The sequence below is a fragment of the Alnus glutinosa genome, chromosome 9, assembly GCF_958979055.1.
Source record: "Alnus glutinosa chromosome 9, dhAlnGlut1.1, whole genome shotgun sequence".
NCBI lineage: Eukaryota > Viridiplantae > Streptophyta > Magnoliopsida > Fagales > Betulaceae > Alnus > Alnus glutinosa.
Window position 1 is genome coordinate 16,193,567 of NC_084894.1, and position 9,549 is coordinate 16,203,115.

A 9,549-nucleotide genomic window follows, 5' to 3' on the forward strand; every position below is an offset into this window, starting at 1 on the left:
TTTTAACAAAGGTTACTTTTTATCCTAGTTAGATTAACCTAAGTTAATCTTTTTTAAAAAAATCTAGTTAACCCATAGTTAACTTTTATCTAGTTAAATTAACTAGAGTTACTTTTTAATAAAAACTAATTAATAAACATAGGTATTTTTATTGGTTTTAAAAAAAAATATGTTGTCTAATAAAAATTTGGGGTATTACATAACTTGGAACAGTTTGAAGCTTCTCAACACAGAGGAAGGTCTGGATAGAAAGTTCTCGTCATCCGGATGGATGATGCTTGGACAATTGAGCGTCCGAACGAAATATCACATCGTCCAGACGGATGCAAGGGATCCGATTTTTCTGACTTGGAATCTGGGCAGAATCTTCTAGAAACAAGGCTCTGAAATTAAGACTTTGAAAATAACTGAATCCCTGATAAATAGCATCATTATATAAAAGTGATTTTGTTAAATAGAATGCAACCAATTACAAACCAACAAGAGTCGTTTTAAAAATTAAAATGACTCCAAAATAATATTTAATTTATTTTATATTTTAGAGCCGTTTTAAATGTTAAAATGGCTCTAAAAATGTTTGAGCCGTTTTTATAAAGGGGCTCAAACTGTTTAGAGCCGCTTTATAAAAATGGTTCAATACAGTTTGAACCGTTTTAAAAAGCGGCTCAAGTTAGAACTGTTTTATGGAAAAACGGATCAATCCGAGTCTTTAATACTTGATGTCTTGGCCCATTGTCAAAACAATTAAAAAAAAAAGGCCCAACTTGATTAGAGTCATTTTTAGGGCTTAAATCAGCTCTAAAAAAACGGCTCAAAACATCTATTTTTTTGTAGTGTGGGAATCTTGAAGAAGGGTGTCAATTGAGAAACAGAGTGATCCAGCCATCAAATGAAGTAGCCAATCAAGTATCATACAGTTGTTATCTTGCACAGACTGAGCCGAAGAAGGTTGATGGAGCTCTACAAGATGGGAGTTGGATCGCTGCCATGCATGAAGAATTACATTAGTTTACTAGAAACGATGTATGGACTCTTGTTCCCAAACCTTCCTATCACAATGTCATTGGCACCAAATGGATCTTTAAGAACAAATCAGATGAGCATGGTACGGTGATTAGAAACAAGGCTCGTCTCATTGCTCAGGGGTATACTCAAATTGAAGGGGTAGATTTTGATGAAACTTTTGCTCCAGTTGCTCGTTTAGAGTCCATCGGAATTCTACTTTCCATTACTTGTCATCTTCGATTTAAGCTACATCAGATGGATGTTAAAAGTGCCTTTCTAAATGGCATACTTCAGGAAGAGGTATATGTAGAACAGCCAAAAGGGTTTCAAGACCCTCATCATCCTCAACATGTCTACAAGCTGAAGAAAGCACTGACTACTTACCTTTTGGCTAAAGGGTTTACAAGGGGACAGGCTGATCGAACTCTATTCATTAGGAATCAAGGTAATCAAAAACTCATTGCTCAAATTTATATTGATGATATAATATTTGGAGCAACTCTGGATTCCCAAGCTCATGATTTTTCTGAGGAGATGGAGGAAGAGTTTGAGATGAGCATGATTGGTGAGTTGAATTATTTTCTGGGACTTCAAGTCAAGTAAACTTCTAAAGGGATATTCATCTCTCAATCCAAGTATGCCAAAGATCTGGTCAAGCGGTTCGGTCTAGATGGGAAGAGTCATGCTCGTACTCCCATAAGCACAAGTGTCAAGATCAGTGCTGATCTTACAGGCAAGCAAGTTGATCCTACTCTCTACAGAAGTATGATTAGGAGGCTTCTCTACCTTACAGCTAGCTGACAAGATATTGCCTTCAGTGTTGGAGTATGTGCTCGATTTCAAGCAAATCCTAAAGAATCTCACCTCACTGTAGTCAAGCGTATCATCAGGCATGTTAATGATACTCTTCTTCGGGGCATTTGGTATTCTAGGGAAACAAATCTTGTGGTTGTAGGTTATTTTGATGTAGATTGGACTGGCAATGCGGATGATAGAAAAAGTGCCTCTGGAGGATGCTTTTATTTGGGGACTAATCTTGTGGCCTGGATGAGTAGGAAACAATCTTCTATTTCCCTCTCAACTGCTGAGGCTGAATACATTGCTGTTGGAAACTATTGCACTCAATTGTTATGGATGAAGAAACTTTTGTATGATTATGGATTCACTCAGGATACCACGGTTATCCACTATCACAACACAAGTGCCATCAATATTTCCAAGAATTCGGTCCAGCACTCCCATACCAAGCACATTGATATTAGACATCACTTCATTTGTGATCTTGTGGAATCTAGGGTAGTATCTCTTTCTTTTCTACTCACTAACAACCAATTGGCTGGCATTCTTACCAAACCTCTCGATGGAAATAGGTTTGAATCTCTTAGAAAAGCCATTGGTGTTTGTGACATGTCCTAGACATGTCTCTTCATGCTAGGATTAGACTTCATTTTGTTCCTTAGTCTTTTCCTCTAAAAGCATGATGTGTTTTTCTTTTTCTTTTTTTTATTAAAAGAAAAAAAATGGGGAGTAAGGCTGCAGGTTGTTCCTTTTAAGTTTTTCAGCTATCTCATGTTTTTTAATTTGATATCTTAGTTCATTGTGCTTTGATAGATTATGTTTACAAATGTTTGAGATTATGAATCTGAGATTTGCTAAGTTTTCCTGCTACCCCTTTATGCTAGATAGTTGCTTTTCTCATACGATGATAAATTGTGCACTATCCAAGGCTCTTCTAAGGTACATTATTTTTTTTACTCTCTGATTTTGAGCTTTTGGAAATTCTGACATTCTTTCTAGGTTGCAGCACCAAGTGATAAAAAACATTTAAATTTCAGTTATATAGATTTTTGAAAAGATCCACTTCTTTTGAAGACCCCTTCAAGTAAGAGACTTGGTTGTGAGGCGTTCGTATTGGGTTACACGTCAAAGTGGTAGATACAATCGCTGCATTGGGTATGTGAGTGTTACTATCTATGTACTAGCTTTGTCTTCTAATTAGTGGATATCCTGGGTTTGGCTGCTCTGGAGTGGTTTTTCTTTTAATTGAGTTTCCACTTCGTCAACAAAATATCTATCTCTTTATTTTTCGCATTGTGATATTTTGTTGCACATTATTGCACACACTTGTTAAAATTAGAAGTCCTTTAATTTTCAATTGGTATCAGAGTTTGGTACACTCTGTTTAAGATTCAATTCTTGAGTGTTATCTTTCCTTTCGACTTCTAGTTTTATTTTCAAAATGTCTCTAAATCTTAATAATGTTCCTGCCTTTGATGGTACGTACTATGGCTATTGGAAAGCTCGTATGCGGTTCTTTTTAAAATCCATTGACTATTGAAAAATTGTTGCAACTGGTTGGACTAAGCCAGCGGATGCAACTCCTGAATAAGTCAATGATAAAAACTTACGACTTCTCAATGATAAAGCCCTCCATGCTTTATGTCAAGCACTTTCACCGTCTGAATTCTCTAGAATCTCAAACAGTGAATCCGCTAAAGAAGCATGGCAAATCTTAGAAACAACATATGAAGGCACCAAACTTGTTAAATCTGCCAAACTTCAAATGTTGATTTCTAGATTTGAAGAAATTAAGATGTTGGTAGAGGAGACATTCGGAGAGTTTTCCTCCAAAATGAGCGAACTAAGAAATTCAATGGTGAGTCTTGGGAAACCCATCTCGGATGTAAAACTCATTCGTAAAATTCTAAGATCTTTTCCTGAGCATTTTATAATCAAGTTGACAACTATTGAAGAAAGCAAAGACTTGGAAGAAATGAAGATTGAAGAGTTGGTGGGATCTCTTCAAACTTATGAGCTGTCCCTGCCTCTGGTCAAAAAGATGAAGATCATTGCCCTCAAAGCTTCCAAAAAGAAGGTCAAAGTCTCATCTGGAGATGACTCTGAGGATGAAAAAATAGTTGTGGCTATGCTGGCCAAATGTTTTGGAAGATTAATGAGGAATGAGCGGTTCAAGAAGAAGTTTTCTGAAAAAATGAAGAAGGCTCCCAGAGAATCTGAACTTGAGGAAGCTGAGAAGAAAGATCCTAGAGGCCCAAGATGTTTTGAATGCTCAGGGTTTTGGCATATACGGGGTGACTGTGGGAACCTCAAGCAGGGAAGAGGGAAGGCTTACAATGCGACTCTCAGTGATGAGTCCGAAGAAAAAGAAGCTCTTGAGCAAGAAAAATTTCTAGCCTTTGTGGCTCCACATGTAGAAGAGGAAGATTCTTACTACTCAGAGCACAGTAATGAAGATGGGGAAGAGCTCAAAGAAGCTTATAAAATCCTCTATGTAGAGTTCGAGAAGCTGAGAAAGGCTCGCTAGCAGCACATTCATGAGCTGAACAGTTTACAGACAGAGAAAAACTCATTGCTACTCAAGATACAGGGACTAGAGGAGAAGCTACTGGAGACACAACTATAGTTGGAGAGGGTCACCAATGAGAAGCTAACTCATATGCTGTCAATCCAGAAAAGCCCAACAGACAAGACTGGACTCGGGTATGTAGCTTCCTCCTTTGACATTCCTTCTACTTCTAGGACTGTCTTTGTTAAATCCACAGTCCTGAGCCTCCATCCACTGTCGTGGATAAAGGGAAGGACAAGATCAATGGAAATGTTTCGGTCACTCAGAAGCTCCCTACCATCAGAAGATCTCCCATATGCCATCACTGCAGATTAAGCGGGCATGTTCGACCCCAGTGCTCCCTTCTCAAGGCTCAAAGAGCAAAGGTCAAGAAAGAAGTGCCCAGATAAGCAAATTTTGGCACAAGACCTCTGGCCAAGTATCAGACTCCATGGAATCAAGCTTTGAGGCATCAGTCTACCCATTAGGCTCCATGGAATCAAGCCCCATGGCATCATGCCCCACAGCACCAGGCTCCCCAGCATCAACGGCCGCAGCAGAGATTTGTTCCTGACAATCAAAGTGGCAAACCCAAGACTAACAAATCCAGGCACTTTAAAAAGCCGCAGAAGAAGGAAGATGATCAATGCTGCAAGGAGCTACCTATTTGGATGCAGAGCATGATGCAATGGATAGATCATCAGATGAAATCCTGCCAACAAACACCTAAAGGAAGGCAGGCATGGGTTAGGAAGAAGGAAGACATTCACCCCTTAAGGGGGAATGGACTCACCTAGTTGGTGAAGGTATTCATCCCTAAGATTTAGCTCCTAATCCTAGAGCATCAACTTTGATTGCATTGCATGTTCTTCTACTGTTATATCTTGTGTTTGCTTTGCAATTAGGAACCACTGTTATTTGCCCCCTATTTCTCTTGAGAGAATTTTTCAGGTACTATTTGGGGAAGACAGAAAAAACCATGTCGGGCGACTATTTTTCTGTATTGGCAATTTTGATCCTTCACAGGTTTGATCTTGCTTTGCATGCTAGTCCTATGATGTTGATTCCATATAGCATGTTTTTATTATTTTTTATATATATATATATATATATATATATATATATATATATATATATATATATATATATATATATATATATATATATATAAAATTGGGGGAGAAAATGCAGGGAATTTTATTTTTTTCTCTTCTTGTCATGTCAGATATTGCTTGTATTTTTGCCTGATATCTCAGTTCATTGTGCATTAATTGATCGTGCTTAGATATGATTGAGAGTTTATGTTTATACATCTGCCAAGTTTTTTCCTGTGCATGTAAAAGCTGGATAGTTACTTTTTTCATGCGATAAAAATGTGCACTATCCAAGGCTCCCCTAAGATACTTCTTTTCCTCTCTGACTTCTTGCTTTTGGAAATTCTAATGAGAGAGACATTTTTTGATAAGATGGTCAAATTGACCAATATACTAGTTGAACCTAATGCCTAAAAAGAAACAAGCATTTATTCTTCTAAATTACTTGTTTTATGCTTATATTCACTGCTTCTGTGTTGAATTTATAGCTTGTCCTCTTTATGGTGCAAGTAAAAATTTTATCTTGTCCTTCATGGTACAAGTAAAACATTTAGGTACTGCATCTTAGGAGGAGTGTATTAGATGAGAGTGGTTAGGCCCTAGTGAGGTTTGACTTTTGACTGATCTTTGTTTGATTTTCTCTCTTGTTTTAGAAAATCCGACTGCTTTTTGTCATATCAGTGAACTTCATACCTTATTGAGAAAGTCTTCACACACACACGCATTGCATGAGTTGAGTAATCTATTTGAAATTTCTATTTACAAGAAATTTTTGTGCTGATTGAACTCTAAAACTCTCTTTTGGATCTTTACATATTTTTGAGATGCTTTTTGACTGCTTTATCAATTGATTATACATGCGAGTTCTGAAGCTGACATTAGGGAAAATATTTTTTTCTACAATTTTTCCTTCAGTTTATGTTTTTCAGTGTGAACCATCTGGACGGTCTCTCCTTGCGTTCGGACGGGTGTGGCTCAGACGGCAGAACGGTAAGGTTACACGTCCAGACGCATGCGGCTTATCACATGCTTATGTGGCAACGCGCGTTCGGATGGGTTAGTGATCCGTTTGGACGGGGACCCCACGGGTTATATATCAATGCTCAAACCCTAGCCACTGCATATCTTTCTTTCCCCACTTATTTTTCTCTTGCATTTTTGTCCTTTTGTGCTTTTTATCGTGGGTTAGTGCATATTCTTGGCGTCTTTTGTCTTTTTATGCTTATTTCTCTCCATTCCATGTACTTTTTCTGTTCTTTTTATTCTTTTCAGTGTTTTATTAACTATTAGAATATTAAATCTTTTGGGGAATGTGTTTTGAGATTAAAATTCCATATTTGTGATATTTGCTGTGTTGGGACTATCTATTTTGGCATTCTTTTGGATTGTATTGTGTTATTTACTGTTTGTATTTTTCGGAAAGTCCATTTTATTTCGGTTATAATGCCGGATTTTTTTTTGGAACTGACAAGTATCTAATATTTTGAAGAACATTTTTGGTATACCTTGCTGGTAATTATTTTTGCAGAGTCATATCTACTGACAGTCCATAGCGGAGAGTCCGACAGAGGACAGAGGAGGATGTGGCTACCTTTATAGCCAGAATTATGAAAAGGGCAGTCATTCCAAAGAGGAATGGAATTCGCATTGATCTCTTGGTTGCTCCACTGGATAGCATCAATGAGATCATCTAGACATATCATTGGGGCTACCTTCATAACTGCGCCTGTGTAGTTCTCACCAGACTAGTCCAACTATTTTATGCCAATCTTGAGGGGTTACAAAATGATGACAATGGCATTATCCTTCAGTCGACCATTGCAGGGCATGTTATCACTGTTGATCCACAGATTATTAGTCAGATCATTGGAGTGCTAGTTCTTCAGATCTCTGCCAACCCGTATAATGAAGTTGTATTGCCTCCTTCTCCGGATGAGCTCTTGGAATTCTTTCATATTGCCCCCCCAGGTTGAGAAGCGATCTACTACCATAAAGATTGGTACTTTGTCTCCCCTGCACCTCATGCTAGCAAAGATCGCCTAGCACAATCTCTGGCCAATTGTTAGGCGGAGTAATCTGATTCTAAAGAGGGCACAGTTCATTTACACCATCTGTCTACGCTTTCCTTTTTGTCTGTGCAAGCATATTATGGTTATTGCTCACTCAAATGAGATAAGAATAATACCGGCCTCCCCTTCGACTGCTTGCTCACTCAGATCATTCTGCAGTCAGGCATTTCAGTAGCTGGAGAGCCAAATATGAAGATACAGGATCCCTTCAGCAAGCAGACATTGATGAAGTCAAATGCCCAGCTGAGGCGAGAGGATCAAGATGACGCTCCACAGCCCCCTCCTATTCATGTTGTGGTACCTGATAGAGGATCCTCTTCTCAGACTGCTCCACCGCCTCCACAACAGGATGTAGGATATGCTTAGATCCTAAAGGCCTTAGCTACAGTTCAAGGTGGTATGAGTTCCATGCAACTGGCAGTTTCTTCCCTACATAAGTCCGTTTCTACTATGCAGCAGGAGGTTCACTCGATCGGCCTCTATGTGGAGCAGAACCAGCTGGACATCTGAGAGTGCCTCAAGCACCATCATCCATCCAACAGTAGCAGTGATGACGAGGCAGATGCGCCTATGGATGAGGCTGCTTGATATATATTTATATATTTTTTTTTGTGTTTGGTTTTTATCCATTTTGAGACATTTTATTTGTTTGGATAATTTGTTGGATATTTTAACTCTTGGATAATTATTACTCTGTTTACCATTGTCCTGCTGAGACATTTAGGGGGAGTAATTGTTTTGTAGTTTTTCTTATTACTATATTTTACCCTTTGTCATTTTATGACAAAAAGGGGGAGTAATTTTTTATTTGGACCGGGAATGTATTTTTAAACCGGTCAAGTGTTTTTGTCCCAGAATGGCCAAAGGAGGAGTTTGTTGGTTTGTAAATTGGCTGCATTTTGTTGGACAAAATCACTTTCATGTAATGAGGCTTTTATCAGGGGTTCAGTATTTTCTGAGTTGGACAAAATATTCAGAGAAATGTTTCTAGAAGACTCTACACAGATTCCAAGTCAGAGAACATCCGGACGACGTGATATTCCGTCCGAATGTTCGACTGTCCAAGCATCATCCGTCCAGACGACGAGAACTTTCCGTTCCAACCTTCATTTATGTCAAGAAGCTTCGAACTGTTCCAAGTTGCATCCGTCTGGACGTCTCAACAACATGTCCGGACACTGTTCAATGTTCGACCAACTATGGAATTTCTTTCCAAAACACAGATATGGAAAAACAACTGCAACCATCCGGATGATGTGTGTTCATGTCTGGACGCTCTCCTTCATAAGGCAAGTCATGAATACAAAGTTCAACCTTCCGGACGCTCAAGCTTCATATATGGAAATTGCGTGCATCAGTTCAACCGTCCGGACATTAGCCTTCATGGTCCAGATGCTCAAAGTCTTGATATGAAAATTGTGTGCAACTAAAGTGCAACCGTCTGGGCGCTAAGGCAACACCTTCCGGACCCGGCTTTATTCAGGAAAGAATATCGTGCGAAGTTGAAAAGCCGGTTGCACAGTTGTACGTCTGGATGCCTTATGTCTACCGTCCAGACGGCGCCTAGGAAAACCTAATCAAATACGATTTAGGTCTTCTGTAGCCTATAAATAGAGGTCCCTAGGCATGTTGATTGTAAGAATTCGGTAGTGAATTCCGTAGAAGCTTAGAGAGTTTATTGTTAGAATTATTGTGTTGTAGTGTTCTCTCTCAAGCCAATGCCAAGTGCTGTTCCTGTGCTGAACTGAAGTCTATCTTAGGGGTTGGCCCTAAGGTAAAAGATTCTATTGAAGACCTCTTCAAGTAGGAGACTTGGTTGGGAGGCGTTCATGTTGGGTTACACGTCAAAGTGCTAGATACAATCATTTCATCAGGTATGTGAGTGTTACTATCTATGTATTAGCTTTGTCTTCCGAATAGTGGATATCCTGGGTTTGGCTGCCCCAGAGTGGTTTTTCTTATAATTGCGTTTCCACTTCGTCAACAAAATATCTGTCTCTTTATTTTCCACATTGTGATATTTTGTTGCACACTA